Source organism: Rhinoderma darwinii, chromosome 1 (genome assembly GCF_050947455.1).
Source record: "Rhinoderma darwinii isolate aRhiDar2 chromosome 1, aRhiDar2.hap1, whole genome shotgun sequence".
NCBI lineage: Eukaryota > Metazoa > Chordata > Amphibia > Anura > Rhinodermatidae > Rhinoderma > Rhinoderma darwinii.
In genome coordinates, this window is record NC_134687.1 from 390,675,733 (window position 1) to 390,697,398 (window position 21,666).

At 43.4% G+C, this 21,666-nt stretch overlaps 1 long non-coding RNA gene across 1 annotated transcript; it reads right to left on the reverse strand.

The window, feature by feature from the left end:
• Positions 1-1,762: 1,762 nt before the first annotated feature.
• On the reverse strand, positions 1,763-21,302 carry LOC142742521 (uncharacterized). The gene is made up of 3 exons (XR_012881402.1): positions 21,258-21,302; positions 12,881-12,971; positions 1,763-1,986 (listed from the first exon to the last, which is right to left on the reverse strand). It is a non-coding gene; the product is annotated as an uncharacterized LOC142742521 (long non-coding RNA).
• Between the last annotated feature and the right edge of the window lie 364 nt (positions 21,303-21,666).

Consider the following 21,666-nt stretch of genomic DNA (forward strand, 5'->3'; position numbering starts at 1 on the left):
ATGTTCTTCTGTGTGATCCAAACACCTCAAACTTCGATTGGTCTGTCCATAACACTTTTTTCCAATCTTCCTCTGTCCAATGTCTGTGTGCTTTTGCCCATATTAATCTTTTCCTTTTATTAGCCAGTCTCAGATATGGCTTTTTCTTTGCCACTCTGCCCTGAAGGCCAGCATCCCGGAGTCGCCTATTCACTGTAGACGTTGACACTGGCGTTTTGCGGGTACTATTTAATGAAGCTGCCAGTTGAGGACCTGTGAGGCGTCTATTTCTAAAACTAGAGACTCTAATGTACTTGTCTTGTTGCTCAGTTGTGCAGCGGGGCCTCGCACTTCTCTTTCTACTCTGGTTAGAGCCTGTGTGTGCTGTCCTCTGAAGGGAGTAGTACACACCGTTGTGGGAAATCTTCAGTATCTTGGCAATTTCTCGCATGGAATAGCCTTCATTTCTAAGAACAAGAATAGACTGTCGAGTTTCACATGAAAGCTCTCTTTTTCTAGCCATTTTGAGAGTTTAATCGAACCCACAAATGTAATGCTCCAGATTCTCAACTAGCTCAAAGGAAGGTCAGTTTTATAGCTCCTCTAAACAGCAAAACTGTTTACAGCGGTGCTAACATAATTGCACAAGGGGTTTCAAGTGTTTTCTAGTCATCCATTAGCCTTCTAACACAGTTAGCAAACACAATGTACCATTAGAACACTGGAGTGATGGTTGCTGGAAATGGGCCTCTATACATCTATGTAGATATTGCATTAAAAACCAGACGTTTGCAGCTAGAATAGTCATTTAGCACATTAACAATGTATAGAGTGTATTTCTGATTAATTTAATGTTATCATTGAAAAAAACTGTGCTTTCCTTTCAAAAATAAGGAAATTTCTAAGTGACCCTAAACTTTTGAACGGTAGTGTAATTTACTGGGAAACTGGAAAAAAAAATCTTTGTGGGGTGGAATGGTAAAAAAAAAAAACAGTGATTACTCCATTGCTCTTTTTTTTATTTTTTTTTATTTTATTTGCGGTGTTCACCATGTGGTAAAAACCAACATGTTAACTTTATTTTGTGGGTCAACATGATTACGCGATACCAAATTTTTATTTTTTTTTGTTTTACTACTTTTACAAAGAAGAAACCATTTGTTAAAGAAATAATTGTTCTGTGTCGTCAACTTTTTTATTTTTCCGTCGAGTGAGCTGTAGTTTTTATTGGTACATTTTTGGGGTACATGCAACTTTTTGATCCCTTTTTATTACATTTTTTCATGGGCTGTGTGGTCTTACCCTTTTTATGTAATTTAGACATAATAGTTTGGGATTATTTAACAGTAAAAACTTAATCTATATACATGTGATATGTTTCTCTTTACAGGCACCCAAGTTATGCAAATATTTGTGTGCCTTATGCTCAGAGATTTGTTCTAAAACTGACTCACATTAATGGAATTTAATGCACCTTTTGTGTTAAATTGTGTAAGTGTTGTTTCAGCAGGATACATAAATGAAATGAAAATTATTACATTGGTGATCATTGTGCTTTTCACAAGCAAGGTTTTCACAGTTCTCAGAAGTAAGACCCCCAAATTCAATGTACCCTGAAAGAGGCGATTAATTTAAAGTGAGTAGAGTCTGTTTCTTTAAGACAAGCTCATAAATCGTGAAAGATCACCACTTCTTTTCAAAAGACTCTCCACGGTCTGAATTTCCCTTCTGGGTCAGTAAAGGCATTGAAGTTTTAATGGCATGCCATGGCAGATTACACGATACAGCTGTCCCGGCACCGTGAAAATTAAGTTATGCCCCGTGTCAGCAAGATTTTTTCTTCTTTTCTCCTTCTCTTTCTAGATCTGTCTCCTTATTTCAGTCTCCAATTCTCTCCTCTAAGCTGCTGAAAAGTGCACATCCAAAAAAGGCTGCAGGGGGGATGGGAGGCTAGGGGTGAGTAGGCCTTCCGAGGGTTAGCATTGTATGTATAGGGATCTCATAAGCCTTAAAGAAGAGAAAAGGCAATATAAAAGCAGCTATGCATCAAGTGCCTGAAAACATGTCTAGGGATATAATAAAGTGTCCCCATATAAATGCAGAGGATGCAACAAATCATCAGTTTCATGCCTTAAATTCAAATTCAGTAGAAAGTAGGTAGAATCCCCCTACTGACATAAGTAAGGCATTATGGCTCATTCGTTGCGGAGTCACCAAGTTATTTTAACTATAGATGATGTTTGTGGCTTTATTTACAGAAGCAGTGTTAATATTCAATAAGGGCAAGCAGTTACTAAAGGTAAAACAAACATTTCTAAGGAAACTCTAGTAGGCAAATCGATAATGGAGGGGTAATTGCCTATACAAAGTGATCATACAAATTCTTTTAATTCCTAAACCAGCTAGAAAGCTGACAGCTGGAATCCTATTATCTGCTATGGACAATCCCAATAGTTTTATGTTTTAATAATTTCTATTGGGTTTTAAGTATATAATGGTAAGAAAGAAGGTTAGAGTTGCACAAATTGTATACATCCACAAATCAAACTATGAAGATAAATGTGGATCATAAATATTCAGTAAAAATAATATGAAAAGGGTTGTACAACAGTACTGCTCGGACAAGCATAAATAGGGGGACATTTCAAGGTTACCTCCACCCGGGTTATACTGGCACCTACAATTAGTTCATAGGAGACTATAACACAGACGAAAGACTAGTTAAAATTCATTGGAAAGCCCAATTCTGTCAATACTGTATCGGCACAACTTGCAAACATATAAGTAAGAAAATAGTAAAGCAATAGCAGACTTAATGTGGGAGCAATGACATTGGCATTTATATCACTGGAGAGAACCAGAAGGATATGACAAGACCGCCATCCCTTTGTTTGCAGCGGATAATGGTCCTCCAGAAACATGCAACTACACATTAAGACTACCTTTAAAGTGTTATTACCATTTTGATATTTATGGCATATCCACAGGATATGCCATAAGTGTCTAACAGATGTGGGTCCCGTCTCTGGGACCTGCAGTTATGACCAGAACGGGAGTCCCCTGACTCCATCCTGCCTGGTGAGGTGGTTGCTGGCCGCTGTTTCTAGGCAGAGAATCAATGGAAAGGGCTGGGAATTATAGAAACCCCCAAGCTTGCTGTGCTCGGCTGTTCAGTAACTCTTATTCCCTTCTGTGGGAATTATGTAAACAGCAGAACACAATGAGCTCAGCTGTTTCCGTAATTTCTGGCCACCTCTCCATATCCTGTGTATATGCATAAATGTCAAGATGTGAATATTCCTTTAAGGTACATTTGAGTGATACATCTTGAATTTTCTAAGTCACTGCATGAGGGTGTATGACCATAGTGGAGGTTAAAATCGCACCAGTCCAGCTTGGGCCCATGTTGTTAGTGACATGTAGGGCACTATTTAGCCTTGCCAAATGAGGCATAGATATTTAACCCTGTTGATAGAATGTATCTTGCATAAGGCTTCACTTGGCTAGGCACATGAGATGGGGCTGAGGCACATCCATACTAGGCTAGCTTCATAGGCAAAACAGCCAGGGCCATTCAAGGAAAATGGCAAGAATCTCCAGGTGGATTGTGGACTGTATAGGAGGTTGTTGCTGCTATAGAAGGGTCTGGTTCATGGGGCCTTGTTGAAGGACAGTGATGTCATTTGGGAAAGCAACATCTGAGCAATGCCTTCATCAAAAAACATAGCAGTAATGGAACACCTTTCCATACTTTCCAATGGCCACAGGATCACTGGAGGTCCTTTGTGTTTGAGGGTGAATGCTGGCTCTGATGGTTGCTGTATATAGCATGGTCCGTTAACCTGGGATAAAGGTCACCCAGACTCACTAATTAATAATTACAGTGGAAAACTGTTAGTGAATGAGCTTTGTCCATATCACTTTCTTCATGTATTCAGACCAAAGAGCAAAACACTATTTTTGGCAATATTTATAGGTAAACCATGAATCATTCTTCTCTTCCCAATTACCTGCAAAAGAAATGTGAGTTAATGAAGTTCTAGGACACGTACTGGCAGCTAGGTTGTCAATAGACGGCAGTGTCAGCATTTGTTAACTATAAATACTTTGCGTATACTCATTTGCAGTTTTAGTGAAGCAAGGGCCTTCTAAGCAGCATCTATTGCAATAAGATTTTCTACTGGGAAAAGGAAAGTTCCCCCAAGGAGCATGATGCTTGACATGATTTTCATTACTTTTTCGGAAATCGCCTAGACTATATCCGTTGGCTGAATAAACCTATATAAACTTAGCATTGGACCACACATGTAATATAAAACATGTCTAGTGGTAGATAACAGTAACACAAATATTCTTACCTCTTAATTTAGCTGCATGATTTGTTTTTCTTGGCACATATGAAGATTGATCATAGAATGTAGCATAAAGAAATGATATCACCGCAAAATCACATTTTGTAAGGTTATTTTCAGAAAATTATTAATTTCAAAGAAAAAACATGAAATCCTTCCTGCATGCCAGAAAGGGAATGGAATAGCTGCTGAAAGAATGTTTTAAAAAAAATAGTGGGTAATGATGCCGCGGGCCGTCAGGCTCACTCACCTCCTGACGCCCGCAGCCATGGATCTGCGAGCGCTGGCCCGAGTCTCTTCCTCAGGAGACGCCAGCGCTCACCTCGGCCGGGTCCTGTAGGGTGCGCGCGCATGCTCGTGCCCGCTCTTAAAGGGGCAACGCGCGCACCAGACTTTCATGATTAATTTGGCCATAGTACCCTGGACTATAAGAAGGGGTCAGCCCCTTCCTCCCACGCCTGAGCGTTATTGTCGTACCCTAAGTTTGTCTATGCAAATGGTTTCCTAGTGTTTCCCTGTTCCCAGTGTTCCCTGCTCCTGTATCCTATATCCTGTATCCCGTGTTATCCTGGTCTAGTGCCGTGCTGAGCTGAAGTCATGCTGTGCTGTATCTACGCCTGTCCTGCTTTACCACGCCTCACGTCTACCTGCTGCCTAGTCCCAGCCGAGCCTGCCTTGCTACTGTCCGAGCTGCCACAGGTATTCTATACGAACTGTAGACTTTAACCTGCGCCCTGTTGGCCAGCTGCGGTACGGCTCAGTGGGTCCACGAACCCAATGTGACAGTACGCTCAGGCCATGGACCCCGCTGGTCAATCCAAGACCATGACGACGTCAAAAGAGATGCGGTCGGATATGCTGGACCTCTGGTCTCGACAGGATCAACTCCTCCAGGCCTTGAACATTCTCGCACATTGGCAGGAGGCACAAACTGCCGTTCCTCCTACTACACCTCCTGGCAGTACTGTTCCTCAGACTACACCTCCTGTTGCATCTGTGAATGGACTACCTCTGTCAGATCCAGTTACTGCTGTGACCAAGCTGAGGCTTGGTGGGAAGTGGGAGCCCTTCACTCCGAGTTGTTATCGTTCTTTGTCTTGTCCAAGGCCGTTTATCCCGTGCTGCTGGGCCTGCCTTGGCTCCGATTACATGCCCCAGTCCTGGACTGGAACTCTGGAGAGGTTCTCCAGTGGGTCCCCGAGTGTCACAACCGTTGCCTGGGACAAATTAGTTTGGCTCAGTCTCCTCTGCCTCAGTCATTGGCAGGATTGCCTGGTCATTATTCTGCATTTTCGGATGTCTTCAGCAAGAGGGAGGCGGAGACGCTGCCCCCACACCAGGCGTATGACTGCCCTATTGGGCTGATTCCTGGTGCATCCCTTCCCCGTGGTAGGGTATATCCTCTCTCCTTACCAGAGACTCAGTCCATGTCCGCCTATGTTAAGGAGAACTTGGAGAGGGGCTCCATACGGAAATCTTCCTCTCCGGCAGGAGCCGGGTTCTTCTTCGTCAAGAAAAAGGATGGTTCTCTACGTCCCTGTATCAACTACCAGTATCTCAATCAGATCACGGTGAAAAATAAGTATCCGTTGCCTCTTATCTCAGAACTGTTTGATCATATACGTGGTGCCAAGATTTTTTCCAAGCTGGACCTGCGTGGGGCTTACAACCTAATCTGGATTCGCCGGGGTGACGAATGGAAGACTGCATTTAACACCCGTGATGGACACTATGAGTACCTAGTAATGCCCTTCGGCCTGTGTAATGCTCCTGCGGTCTTCCAGGAGTTTGTTAATGACATCTTCTGTGACCTCCTCTATGTTTGTGCTGTGGTCTATCTTGATGACATCTTGATTTTTTCTCCAGATCCTATGACTCATCAGAGACATGTCCGTCAAGTTTTGCTGCGGTTAAGGGAGAATCGTCTGTACGCCAAGTTGGAGAAGTGCGTGTTTGAGAGAGATACTCTACACTTCCTGGGCTACATCGTCTCGAATCGAGGCCTCGAGATGGATGCTGAAAAGGTAAAGTCCGTCCTGTAATGGCCACGTCCTCAAGGATTGAGGGCCATACAGCGCTTTCTGGGATTCGCCAATTTTTACAGATTGTTTATTCCAAACTTCTCCTCACTGACTTCTCCCATCTCTAACCTCACCAAAAAGTGCATAAACGCCAAGGTGTGGACTCCTGAGGCAGAGTCCGCATTCAATAGCCTGAAGAATGCCTTCACGTCAGCCTCTATCCTCCATCATCCAGATGTTTCCCTAAAGTTCTCGTTTGAGGTGGACACATCCTCTGTCGGTGCTGGCGCACTCCTGCTCCAGAGAGGTTCCAATGGCAAGTCAATGGTATGTGGATATTTCTCTAAGCTCTTCTCTTCCGCAGAACGCAACTACTCGATTGGGGTTGGGAGTTACTGGCCATCAAATTGGCTCTGGAGGAGTGGAGACATCTACTAGAGGGCGCAGCTCATCCTTTCCTAATTTTTACGGACCACAAGAACCTCACTTATCTCCAGACGGCCGAACGACTGAATCCTCATCAGGCCAGGTATTCGCTGTTTTTTACCAGGTTCCAGTTTGTGCTCCATTATCGCTCGGCTGACAAAAATGTGGGGGCCGATGCCTTGTCCAGGTCTTTCGAGACAGAAGACACCATGGAGATTCCACAGAACATTATTGATCCATTGTCTCTGTCAACCCCCTGCAAGTTGGGGACATTCCTCCAGGGAAGATTTTTGTGCACCTGGCTGACAGAGGGAGAATCCTCCGCTGGGAACACTCCTCTAGACTGGCAGGTCACGCAGGTACCCATAAGACCCAAGATATGATTGCACGTCATTTCTGGTGGCCCACGTTGCCCAAAGACATTATGGACAATGTGTCTTCCTGTTCAGTGTGTGCAACTAACAAGACTCCAACAACACTCCAGACCTGCTGGCCTGCTCCAGCCATTGCCTGTGCCAGATGCTCCCTGGCAGCATATAGCTATGGACTTCATCACTGACCTGCCTCTCTCTGCTGGATGCAATACTGTCTGGGTGGTGGTGGACCGATTTTCGAAGATGGCCCACTTCGTTCCTCTGACCGGTCTTCCTTCTGCTCCTCAACTGGCCAAACTTTTCATCCAACACATCTTCCGCCTGCACGGCTTGCCGCAGCATATTGTGTCTGATCGGGGGGTTCAGTTCACCTCGAAGTTCTGGAGAGCCCTCTGCGGACTCCTAGGTGTAAAGTTGGACTTTTCTTCAGCGTACCATCCTCAGTCCAATGGTCAGGTCGAGAGGATGAATCAGATCTTGGAGAACTACCTACGCCATTTCCTCTCCAAACAGCATGATGACTGGGTGCAGTTGCTCCCGTGGGCTGAATTTTCCTACAATAATCATACCAGTGAGTCCACAAGGAAGACACTGTTCTTTATTGTCTATGGCCAGCACCCACAAATTCCTCTCCCGGTGCCGATACGTCCAAGGTACCAGCTGCTGACACTGCTTTTAGGGACTTTCTGCAGATCTGGCAGCAGACACAATCCTCCATCCTGCTGGCGGTCGGCCACATGAAACGGAAGGCGGACAAAAGTAGAAGAGAACCGCCTCAGTTTCTCCCTGGCATGAAGGTCTGGCTGTCCTCCAGTAATATCCGACTGAGGGTGCCATCTTACAAGTTTGCTGCCAGGTTCCTCGGACCCTTCGAGATCCTGCAGCAGATCAACCCTGTCGCCTCCAACCCTCAAGATTCCCAACTCCTTCCATGTCTCCCTCCTGAAACCGGTGGTTCTGAACCGCTTTACCAAGACTCCTAGCCCTGCGGTTGCCTCCAGCGGCCCTTCTGACACCTTCGAAGTTAAGGAGATCTTGGAGACCAAGAAAGTAAGAGGAAAGACTTTTTATTTGGTGGATTGGAGGGGGTTTGGTCCTGAAGAGACCAGAGGAGAACCTCAATGCTCCTACCCTTCTGAAGAAGTTTCTCTCTCGCTCTGGTCCCAAGAAGAGGGGGCGTAAGAGGGGGGATACTGTCATGCCCATGGCCACGGGCCGTCATAGTCACTCACCTCCTGACGCCCGCAGACATGGATCTGCAAGCACTGGCCCCAGTCTCCTCCTCAGGAGACGCTAGCGCTCACCTCGGCCTGGTCCCGTAGGGTGCGTGCACACGCTCGTCCCCGCTCTTAAAGGGGCAGCGCACGCACCGGACTTTCATGATTAATTTGGCCATAGTACCCTGGACTATAAGAAGGGGTCAGCCCCTTCCTCCCACGCCTGAGCATTGTTGTTGTACCCTAAGTTTGTCTATGCAAATGGTCTCCTAGTGTTTCCCAGTTCGCAGAGTTCCCTGCTCCTGTATCCTATATCTTGTATCCCGTGTTATTGTGGTCTAGTGCCGTGCTGAGCTGAAGTCGTGCTGTGCTGTATCCACGCCTGTCCTGCTTCACCACGCCTCATGTCTACCTGCTGCCTAGTCCCAGCCGAGTCTGCCTTGCTACTGTCCGAGCTGCCACAGGTACTCTATACGAACTATAGACTTTAACCTGCTCCCTGTTGGCCAGCTGCCATACCGCCAAGGCGGTATGGCTCAGTGGGTCCACGAGCCCAACGTGACAACCAGTACCCAATGGGGCCCACAATCTAACTTCCCTATCTTAAACATACACAGACACACTGGGGCCAATTTCATAGGAAGCATATTAACCTATCCGTATATTCTCTTTTCTTTATCATTCACCTCTGTCTAGTATTTGTTCCTTCTTTTCCAAAAAAATAAAAAAATTAAAAAATAAACCAATTAAAAAATACCACGAAAGGAACATCTGTCAGGGCCTATAAAGAGATATTGCAAGAGGTCCCCATTGTTTGAAGCCACCAATGTCGTTTTTTTCTCAGTGGAACCTAGAACATAATTAGGAAAAAGCTAATAACTTTGAAAATAATAAACATTTTGAAACCCAATTTACAATGTAGTTATCCGCATCATAGTGCCTATTAGATTAGTTAGGAGATATGGCATTAATAAACTAGTGACAGATCCTCTTCAAATGATCTGGCAAAGTACTGTATGATGAAGAAATTGTCACGTCGGTGGGCTATGTGGACCCACTAGGCCGCTCTTTCGTAGCAGAGTAGCAGCTGGCCAAACAACAGTCAGTAACAGTCTCTGGGGTAATGGTACCTGGGAAGATGATCTGGCAGATACTCGGACAAGCAGGCACGTGGTGTAGTAGACACTTGGCACAGATGATGTTTGGCGTTGTAGATGACACTGGACGTGGCAGACGACAGTAGACGAGGCAGACGACACTGGACGTGGCAGATCACAACATGACTCCAACACTAGATACAGCTCACGATCAAGCACAGTTATGGGATACAGGAAGTAGGATACGGGAACACAGGGAGCAGGATACAACTGAGGGACCATTTGCTAGACTAAGATGGGAATACAACAACGCTCAGGCAAGGGGAGGAAGGGTAGGGCCATTTTTATAGTCCAGGGTGATCTGAGGATAATTAGGTAACTCTTTGTATGTGCGCGCACAAGCCTTTTGAGGTCGAGGATGACCGCGTGCACCCTAGAGGACACTTCAGAGCAGCATGGCCGCATGTGCTGGCGACTCTGAGGTGGGAGAAGCTGGCAAGAAGCCGTTACAGAAGCGACCGCGGCCATTACAGAAATATTTGTCGAATCTTGAGCCACAGCACAAGAGCAATAATGTAGAGATTTCACCAGTACCCAAAGAACATTGCATACCAGTACCCAAAGAAATTTGACATCAGACCATCTCAAAAAACTACAAAGTCCATAAGAGTAGCAAAACATATAATAATGAAGCAACTTTAAACAAACATGATATTGTGCATTAGGTAGACTGATATATAGATTAGAACCAATACTTTTTTGGAAGATTGACTAGAGCTACGTACAGGGGCGTCGCTAGCACTGGGCCTTCGGTGCCCATGCCCCGGATCTTTGGTCCGATGCCCTGGATCCCCGGCGACTGCCACATTCGGGTTGCAGCAGTCGCAATTGCGACCGGGCTGTGGCCGCCCGCACCACATCTAGAAAAGTTACAATAGTAACTGGGACCTATGTGATAAAATACAGGGGCCGTGTTACTATAGTAACGACACATACTTATCTATCTTCCTTCCCGAGCACAGCGGAATTCCTGATGTCTTCTTGTGTCATGACGTCACGACGCTGTGCGCCGCGGATGATGTCACGACGCTAGATGGTGTTGGGACATCTGCTGCACCCGGAGCAGAAGAGGAGGGTAAGTGTAACGTTACAGTCTGCTGGGGTCCTGTATCTAAGCCTACCTAGTGGTAGGCTTAGATACAGGGTCTAACAGACAGTATCACACATGGACCCTGTATCTAAGCCTACCACATGTTAGGCTTGTATGCAGGGCCCCAGCAGACCGGAATCTTATATAGTATAAGATTACTGTCTGCTGTGGTCATGTATCTAAGCCTACCTTGTGGTAGGCTTAGATCAGACATGGGCAAACTACGGCCCGCGGGCCACATACGGCCCGTTAGGCTTTTTAATCCGGCCCGCCGAACTTGTCCAAGATATATCCGTCCTCAGCAGCTGCTAGTTCGCGCAGGAGGACGGATATATCCGTCCTGTGATCGCGCGGGTACTGACAGTTTACCCACGCGATCAGCGGCAGGAGCACGGCTGTTATACACAGCCTGGCTCCTGCTGCAACTGCCGGAATCGAAGCACGCGCCGATTCCGGCAGTTTAACCCATTAAATGCCGCTGTCAACAGTGACAGCGGCATTTAATGTGTTTGACAGAGGGGGGAACTCCCTCTGTCTCCCGATCGGCGCCCCCGCAAACAAATCGCGGGTCGCCGTCGGGTTTCCATGACAGCCGGGGGTCTAACAAAGACCCCCAGGTCTGTCTTCAGCATCTGCCTGTTAGGCGATGCCAGAGGCATGACCTAACAGGTTGCCTGTCAGTTTTACACTGACAGGCAATAATGCTTTGGTATACGAAGTATACCAAAGCATTATATATGCGATCGGCATATCGCATAGTGAAGTCCCCTGGTGGGACTAAAAAAAAAAAAGTAAAACCGTTAAATAAAGTTTGTGAAAAAAAAAATAAAAAAAATTACAGTCAAAGTCAAATAAAACTACTTTTTTGCCCCAAAAAGTGGTTTTATTTAATAAAACGGTCAAAACAAATCACACATACACATATATGGTATCCCCGCGATCGTAACAACTTGACCAATAAAATGAACACATTAATTAAACCGCCGGATGAACGGCGTCCAAAGAAAACGCAAAAAACAACGGCAAAATTCTCTCTTTTCTCCCATTCCCCCCATAAAAAATAAAATAAAAGTTCATCTATAAGTCCTATGTACCCCAAAATAGTACTAATGAAAACTACACATTGTCCCGCAAAAATCAATCCCACGTACGGCCACATCGACGGAAAAATAAAAAAATTACGCCTCTTGGAACGCGGCGATGCAAAAACAAGTAATTTTTTTCTAAAAGGGTTTTTATTGTGCAAACGTAGAAAAAACATATAAAACCTTTACACATTTGGTATCCCTGTAATCGTGCCGACCCATAGAATAAAGTTAACATGTTATTTACGCTGCATAGTAAACGGCGTAAATTTATAACGTGAAAATTAATGCTGGAATAGCTGCTTATTTTCAATTCTCTCCTAAAATAAAGTTAATAAAAGTTAATCAATATGTTATAAGCATCTAAAAATGGTACAATTACAAAATACAACTCGTCCCGGAAAAAACAAGCCCTTATACGGCTATGTCGACGGAATAAAAAAAGAGTTACGACTCTTGGAATGCGACCGTGGAAAAACAAAAAATAATCCTTGGTCATTAACGTGCAAAATGGCCCGGTCATTAAGGGGTTAATGTGGCGCGTATTTCTCTTTATTTCACTTTAATTTTCACTTCGTTTCACGTCACCATTAAGCCCTTCGGTTTTCAAAGAGTACAATATCAGCCGTCACTTTGCCACGAAGCATGCAAACTATGCTAGCAAGCAGTCAACACAAGAACGGGCGGCTACTGCTCAGAGGTTGGCAGCTAATTTACAGAGTCAACAGAACTTTTTTCTTGATAAATCACAGTGCGTATGTTATTTTAATCTATTTACATTTCCTTCTCCCAGTATCTGCGAAATAGTATGTAAATGCCATATCTTGCATATTCCTTGAGACAAATTTATTAACTGATAAGGGCTATTTTTCACATTTGAAAGACAGTTAATAAATTGGGTTGTAGTGTTCTTACTGTGCTATGAGGTTTGCACACACTACATTTAATGCTTTAGTATATCCGGCCCAAACACTCCCTCCAAATGCTCCTGGCCCGGCCCCTCTGTCAAATTTTAGAACCCATTGTGGCCCGCGAGTCAAAAAGTTTGCCCACCCCTGGCTTAGATCCAGGGTCTGACAGACCGTGTCACACATGGACGCTGTATCTAAGCCTACCACATGGTATTCTTAGATACAAGGCCCATATGGGGAAGGGGGGGGGGGGAATCCTCCAGCTCACCGTTTGTAGACTCTTGTTCGGATAGCACTCGGATCTCCGCACGGCCAGCGGTCAATAACAGGAAAAAAGAAACTGTGATCCAGCGCTTGTGCTTGAATAAAAGAAATCAAAGTTCCAATTTTATTGCATATCAAATTTAAAACTATAAATCAAAGTACAAAGGGGTGTATCGCATTTATATTTCACCTACGCGTTTCAGACACGTGAAATGTCCTTCATCATGGCATGTGGTAGGCTTAGATACATGGCCCATGTCTGATCCTGTCTGATGGGCTCTGTAACTAAGCTTACCACAGATTAGGCTTAGATACAGAGCCCCAGTAGACTGTAATCTTATACAGTATAAGGTTACTGTCTGCTGGGGCCCTGTATCTAAGCCTACCTTGTGGTAGGCTTAGCTACATGGTCTAACAGACTTTATCACAATTGGGCCCTGTATCTAAGCTTACCACATGTGTTACTAATATTTTCTTTTTTGTGTTTGTGTTTTTGTACAGGTTTGATCGTTGGACTACGTCAGATTCGAGGACTACTTCAATGACAGCTTTTTTTAATTTTCAATAAATAAAGAGGGTTGTGTGGGTTTTTTTTATTTCAATAATATATTTGATCTATGTCTTTGTATTTTCTTTTAAACTTTATCACTAACGCCTTAGTAATGGCCGCTGGCCGATTGGCAGCATCCATTAATAAGGCGGGGCTTAGTGTTAGCCGGTGCAGAGGCTAACACTAATCCCCATTATTACCCTGGTACACACCGCCACCAGGGGTACTGGGAAGAGCAGGGTGCGATCCAGTACCTGACATCTGTAGCGATGGTCGGGCACTGGGGCGGCTGCAGGCTGGTATTATTAGGCTGGGAAAGGCCAAAAACAGCGGCCCTTCACACACTGATAATGCTAGGCTGCTACTGCTGTGTTGTTTCTAGCTGGTTATGGTTATTTATTTTTTTAATAATTGGAAAAAACTATATGGCCCTCCCCCAATTTTTCATAACCAGCCAGATACAACATAGCAGCAGCAGTCTAGCATTACCAGGATGGGAAGGGCCACTGTTTTTGGGCATCGAAGTAGTCCTCGAATCCGATGTAGTCCAACAACCGAACCTGTAAAAAAAACAGACACACAAAAAAAATTAGTAACACATAAAAAAGAATACATACACGCACACACATTTTTTTTTGGGGGGGTGGACATATGTTAGTACAAGGATACTTACTGCTGGGGCCCTGTATCTAAGCCTGTCATGTATGATACTGCCTGCTAAGTAAAGGTGGGTATGTGGGACTACCTACAGGGGAGTGCATGGGACTGTCTACAAGAGGGATGTATGGCAGGGGGATTGTGTGTGGAATGATACAGGGGAGTTGTGACACTATGTACATGGGGCATTGTGTGGGGAACGCTCTACAGGTGTCTTTGATTAGAGCCCCGAGCCATTAACTTTGCTTGGGGCCCCAGAAATGCCAAATTTGACCCTGAGGTTTAGTACAATAATACTTACTGCTGGGGCCCTGTATCTAAGGCTACATTCACACGAGCGTGACAAATTTGCGCACATAAAAAACGTGCGTAAACCTGGTCGTGTGCGTTGTGTTTTGCATCGGTTTGCTTTGCGTGTGGCATGTGTGTTTTTCACGCACTTACAAACACTTTTTTTTTTTTTTTCAATTTAATTGATGGGTGAAACACGGACAGCACACGGATGTCGTTCGTGTGCTGTCGGTTGTTTTCACGCACCCATTGACTTCAATGGGCGACTAGGTGCGTGAAAACGCACTAATATAGGACATGCAGTGAGTTTCACGCAACGGACACTCGCTGCGTGAAAACTCACGCATGTGTGAATAGCCCCATTGAAAACAATGGGTCCGTGTGATGTGCGTTATTTCAACGCACAGCACACGGAGGAGATTTACGCTCATCTGAATGAGCCCTAAGTCTCTCATGTGTGATACTGTCTGCTGAGACAATGCATCCAATTCTATCCAGCGATGTAGCTATTGGAGTCTTTGTCTTATAGATATGCTATCTCTGATATATACAGTGGAGGAAATAAGTATTTGATCCCTTGCTGATTTTGTAAGTTTGCCCACTGTCAAAGTCATGAACAGTCTAGAATTTTTAGGCTAGGTTAATTTTACCAGTGAGAGATAGATTATATTTAAAAAAAAAGTCAAAATTATATATATTTATTTGCATTTTGCACAGAGAAATAAGTATTTGATCCCTTTGGCAAACAAGACTTAATACTTGGTGGCAAAACCCTTGTTGGCACGCACAGCAGTCAGACATTTTTAGTAGTTGATGATGAGGTTTGCACACATGTTAGATGGAATTTTGGCCCACTCCTCTTTGCAGATCATTTGTAAATCATTAAGATTTCGAGGCTGTCGCTTGGCAACTCGGATCTTCAGCTCCCTCCATAAGTTTTCGATGGGATTAAGGTCTGGAGACTGGCTAGGCCACTCCATGACCTTAATGTGCTTCTTTTTGAGCCACTCCTTTGTTGCCTTGGCTGTATGTTTCAGGTAATTGTCGTGCTGGAAGACCCAGCCACGAGCCATTTTTAATGTCCTGGTGGAGGGAAGGAGGTTGTCACTCAGGATTTGACAGTACATGGCTCCATCCATTCTCCCATTGATGCGGTGAAGTAGTCCTGTGCCCTTAGCAGAGAAACACCCCCAAAATATAATGTTTCCACCTCCATGCTTGACAGTGGGGACGGTGTTCTTTGGGTCATAGGCAGCATTTCTCTTCCTCCAAAAACGGCGAGTTGAGTTAATGCCAAAGAGCTCAATTTTAGTCTCATCTGACCACAGCACCTTCTCCCAATCACTCTCAGAATCATCCAGATGTTCATTTGCAAACTTCAGACGGGCCTGTACATGTGCCTTCTTGAGCAGGGGGACCTTGCGGGCACTGCAGGATTTTAATCCATTACGGCGTGATGTGTTACCAATGGTTTTCTTGGTGACTGTGGTCCCAGCTGCCTTGAGATCATTAACAAGTTCCCCCCGTGAAGTTTTCGGCTGAGCTCTCACCTTCCTCAGGATCAAGGATACCCCACGAGGTGAGATTTTGCATGGAGCCCCAGATCGATGTCGATTGACAGTCATTTTGTATGTCTTCCATTTTCATACTATTGCACCAACAGTTGTCTCCTTCTCACCCAGCGTCTTACTTATGGTTTTGTAGCCCATTCCAGCCTTGTGCAGGTCTATGATCTTGTCCCTGACATCCTTAGAAAGCTCTTTGGTCTTGCCCATGTTGTAGAGGTTAGAGTCAGACTGATTAATTGAGTCTGTGGACAGGAGTCTTTTATACAGGTGACCATGTAAGACAGCTGTCTTTAATGCAGGCACCAAGTTGATTTGGAGCGTGTAACTGGTCTGGAGGAGGCTGAACTCTTAATGGTTGGTAGGGGATCAAATACTTATTTCTCTGTGCACAATACAAATAAATATATATAATTTTGACTATGTGATTTTCTTATTTTTTTTTTAGATAATCTATCTCTCACTGGTAAAATTGACCTAGCCTAAAAATTCTAGACTGTTCATGACTTTGACAGTGGGCAAACTTACAAAATCAGCAAGGGATCAAATACTTATTTCCTCCACTGTATGTAAAAAAATTATATATATATTTTTTTGGGGGGGGTTAAATATATGTCTTGGGGCTTGTGCCCCTGATCTTTTAAGACCCTAGTAACGCCCCAGGCTACGTACCTGGACTTTGTTCAGTGGAAACGTATGTTTGATGACCTGACAGCTGACAATTTATTTTAGAACTTAGGGTATTTTCTGTCTATGTGATATTATGATATCCTCATTGGGACAGAAAACCAATTCTATAATTATGCATTAAATGGCGACTGAAGACTTTGGGATAAGCTGCTGCCAGGGCAAATAAAATCATGGGATGCAACAAGAGGCATAGATGCTCATGACAAGAACATAGTTTTGCCTCTATACAAATCACTAGTCAGACAACACATGAAATATTGTGCCCAATTTTAGGCACCTATATATAATAAGTCATAGCTGAACATGAGCGATTGCAGAGGAGAATGACCAAGGTAACTAAAAGAATGGGTGAATTGCACGACCAAGAAAGGTCATCAAACTTGGGGTTATTCAGTTTAGAAAAAAGACGGCTTAGGGGCGATCTGATTACAATGTACAAATATATGATAGGATATAACGCCAGCACTCTCTGCTCACCGGTGTACTACCTTTCCCAGCAGGCACAGCTGCCAAGTTAACTTTGGTACAGGCTGTACGGTTCCTGTATCTCCACATTGCCGCGCACGTGCACTTTCACTTGCTGCTCGTGTTGCTGGGTATGCCCGTAGGGTGGGCGTGCGCTCACTTCCTGCATCTTATAGGGCCAGAGCACGAAAACCCAAATCCTTCCCCAGCCTATCCCTGTCAATCACCAGGTATATTATTCTGCTTCACTGGACACACCCTGTCGAAGCAACTTTGGTGCAACCATGTTGTGTCATGCAAAGGTTCCTGTTCATATCCTGATTCCAGTCCGCACCTATTATCAGCCTGTATCCAGCTATCCGCTACCAGCCTGTATACAGCTCTCGGTTATCAGCCTGTATGCATCTATCCACTACCAGCCTGTATCTAGCTCTCATTTTATCAGCCTGTATCCACCTATCTGTTACCAGCCTATATCCAGCTGTCCGCTACCAGCCTGTATCCACATTTCTATTATCAGCTTGTATTCAGCTATCCGCTACGAGCCTGTATCCAGCTACCCACTACAGCCTGTCATCTGTTATCCACTGCCAGTCTGCATCCTGCTGCCAGTCAGCATCCTACTTCCTGTGACGAGTCTGAGGCTTCCTGCCTATTATGAACTGTGACTTCTTATCTGCATCCATCTGCCAAGACATTATCTGCCAGTGCCTGTACCCACGGTGCGCTACACCATACTAACCTGGTCCGCTGGGCCAGCCACTACTCTCATCGGTGTATTAGCACAGTGGGTCCACCACCCGTAGGTTGTAACAATTGACAGTACAGACATCTTTTTAATCATAATTTTACACCTAGGTCTGTAACCATGACAAGGGGGCATCCTCTACATCCAAAGGAAAGAAGGTTTCACCATCATCATAGATAGGGATTCTTTACTGTAAGGCCAGTAAGACTATGGAACTCTCTGCCAATCAATTTTGTGATGGTTGATTCATTGATCAAGTTCAATAAGGACCTTTTTGTGTGTTTTTTTCTCACTCTATTGGTTAAACCAACTACATGTATTTTCTCAGTTTCTGACTATTTTTACCTATGAAAGTTTTGCAAAATTAAAATTTGTTGGTTCCATTTTGGTACTTTAAAAAGTATTTTCTGCCTAATAAAAAAAGGAACAAATGTTCTGATAGACCAAGAAAATGTTCAACAAAATGAAATCTTGCTTTGAGATTGAATGAATGCCTTTCCTAAAGGTCTCATGCACACCATAGACCCATAGATTTCTATGGGTGCCCAATTTGGGCACCCAAAGAATAGGACACCCATAAAAAAAAAAAAACTATGAGCCCAAAGTGTGCCTCCATGTGCCTCAGATATTATACAGAGATCCACATAGGTTTTTTTCTACAGATCCTCTTACCATTTTATATTTTTTTCTGTTTACATGCAATGCAGAGTGCTGTCCAGTTCTTTTGCTCCATGTAAATTGTGCATATAATTATCAGATTTATGAGTAACACGCACAGATAGACATTATGGGATTGTACAAATAATTTCGATGTGTTTCTTTAAAAAGTTTTTCTACAGTTCTAGTAGGAAAATAATGTGAATTAATGAAAGCAATTACATGAAACACACCCATGATATGTTGGTACATGCAAGAAACACCACGGTTTAATGCACTAGGAAGACTCTGTATATATTAAACTCATTTTTGTATCTCTCTCTCTTAATGTGATATTAATTATTTTAATGCCCTTTCATTGACATGTAATGTGTACTCTTTAGCACTAATAGGACAACCGCTTGTCATGAGCTTTTGTCCCACCGCATTGCAACACAACAGCTTCCAGCATAAAGATCACATGGAATTGCTTTCACTCAGTCCTTTCCACTATTCTGCTAAAGTAGTCTCCATGTTCGGAGAGTGGAATCATTCAGACTACATTCTGCAACTATTTATTTTAAAGCTGTGTTCAAGTACTATCCGAGGGAGCTCTTTGAGGAATCCTAATCCTGACACTCTCCAAAGACGCTGGGAGTTGGCACTCAGCTGCTCTAAATGGATTAGAAATCTTTTCTTTTTTTCAAAGGTTTGATCTCAACAAGGTTTTGGTGTGATGAAATCGAAGTGGCAGTTTTTATTTCAGAGCTATTTGTATGTGAACTTCCTTATAATTAAATCCAGAGTAATGGCATGGGGAAATCTTCCATCTTCCACTGTAAATGTTGTTACTGAAGGAGCACCGTCTTGGGAACACAATAATAATAAAATTGCATAAGGAAAATATAAATAATTTTTTATGGGATTTTTTCATAGACTAACTTGTTGGGTCATGTTTTATATGAACAAGAAGACAAGACCAGTTATTTTGTTTTTTGCATGTAAATATTCAGCCTCAAGCCATAACAACCAACTTGTCTTACATTGGGACTGATTTAGTATGTAAGTGAAGTTTTATAAAACATCTTAGTAGCTCCTTAAGGCTGTTTTACACGGGCATTCCGACCAATAACAAGCGCTGATAATAACAGGTCGATTTTCTCTCTTTTAATGTCCTTTATACGGGCCAATGCAAACTGTATTGGGATGAACGATTGTTAATACGATCATTCAATCGCCATACAGTTTACATATTGTCAGCAGCACATCCCCTGTTTACACGGGGAGATGTGCTGCTGACAACAATGATTTTTAGGGCTGCATAAAAGAAGCAAACAGCGTTTGCTCATTCGTCGGCTGATTGTTGCCCTATTTACACAGGGCAATGATCGGGAACTAGCATTCATATGAACGCTCATTCGTCTGATCATTGGCCCTTGTAGACGGGCATTTAGTGACCTGTGGCCCCAGCAATGACTTGAGCATGATTGGGAGAATGTTGCTCCTAAATGATTGACTTCATTATTTGCTTCACATATAATAAGACTAATTATACAAATTTATATGAAGGAAAGGTAGCAGGAGGGGTAGCACCTACAAGGAATCCTGTCTGGTTCTTTGAAAACGTTAGAGTACGTAAATGTTGGATAAGCGACAAATACATTGACCAATACCAAGTTTTTGTACGGTATGCACAATTCATTTAGATAAATGCTACTTTTATCGTTGATCTTTTTTTATCATTTAGACTGGATAATACTAGTTATGCTCACTTGGAAATGAGAAAATCATAATGATTGTAACACCCATGGCCGCGGGCCGTCAGGTTTACTCACCTCCTGACGGCCGCAGCCATGGATCAGTGAGCGCTGGCCTTCATCTCCTCCTCAAGAGACACCAGCGCTCACTATCGCTTCACTGAATTAGATAACGAAATTAGCCCATGAGCACCCTGGACTATAAGAAGGGCCCAGCCCCTTCCTGCATTGCCTGAGTATAGTAGTCGTTTAGCTATGTTCCTCTCTGCAAATGGTCCCTTAAGTGTTTCCTAGTTCGCAGTGTTCCCGTTCCTGCTTCCTGTATCCTGTGTCCCTTGCTATCCTGGATCAAGTGTCGTTTAGAGTTGGAGTTGTGTCATGCTGTGTTCTACACCTTCCTTGTTACACCACGCCTAGTGTCCGCCTGCTGCCAAGGTCCCATCAGAGCCTGTCTTCGCTACTGTCAGAGGTTACCACAGGTAAACCTTTTCGAACTATTGACTTTGACTTGTACCCTGTTGGCCAGCTGCTATACCGTCAAGGCGGTACCGCCCAGTGGGTCCACGCACCCAACGTGACAACGATTATTGCTAGGTGTAAATGGGTCTTCACTGTTTTGGCTAAATGGATGAGAATCCCCACAGCCATGTTTCAAAATCTAGTAAAAAGTCTTCCCAAGTGAGCAGCAGCTCTTAGATGCAAATCTAGATTTATAATAATGCCTAAGGTCTTGGAATTACAGAACAAACTCATGGATGTGCTGCTTCATTGTTCACATAATTTTGTCCATGCACTATATATGTGATAACCTCTTGGATGTGACACAATATCTATAGCAATTTCTGTTATAATGTTGTTTTGCATTTTTTTTATTGTGTCTTAGTGTCCAAAGTGACAGCCAGACCCATAGACTATTCTTTACTGACTCAAGAGATCCAATTGTATTGCTCCCATCTGCAAATAAAACAATTTACTATGAGTCATTCTATTGTGCAAATTCCATTTATACGAATAATGCATACCTTGAATGAGAGCCAGTTGCTTTTTTTCCCCCTGTTATCCTAATAATATAAAACACATGCTGCAAAGAAATAACAGGAAAAAAAATGAATAAATATGGAAATGATAAAACATTCCTACCACATGTTCTGACTTTTATTACATTTTTTTTACGTTTTTATTTAGTACGATAGACAAAAAAAATTATATTCAACAATATTTAACAGGGTATCAGTGAAAATAAAACCATATTATAAACACACACTAGCAAATATTACAAACAACAAATACAATGCAACTTTTTTTGCAGGTTATAGTGCAGTGTTTATCCAAAGGAAGGGAAAAACAAAACGAATAAATCTATGCAAATTTTTATATATATAGTTCCCTGAAATTAATTGAATGTTATTTGCACACTCAGTTGAAAACATC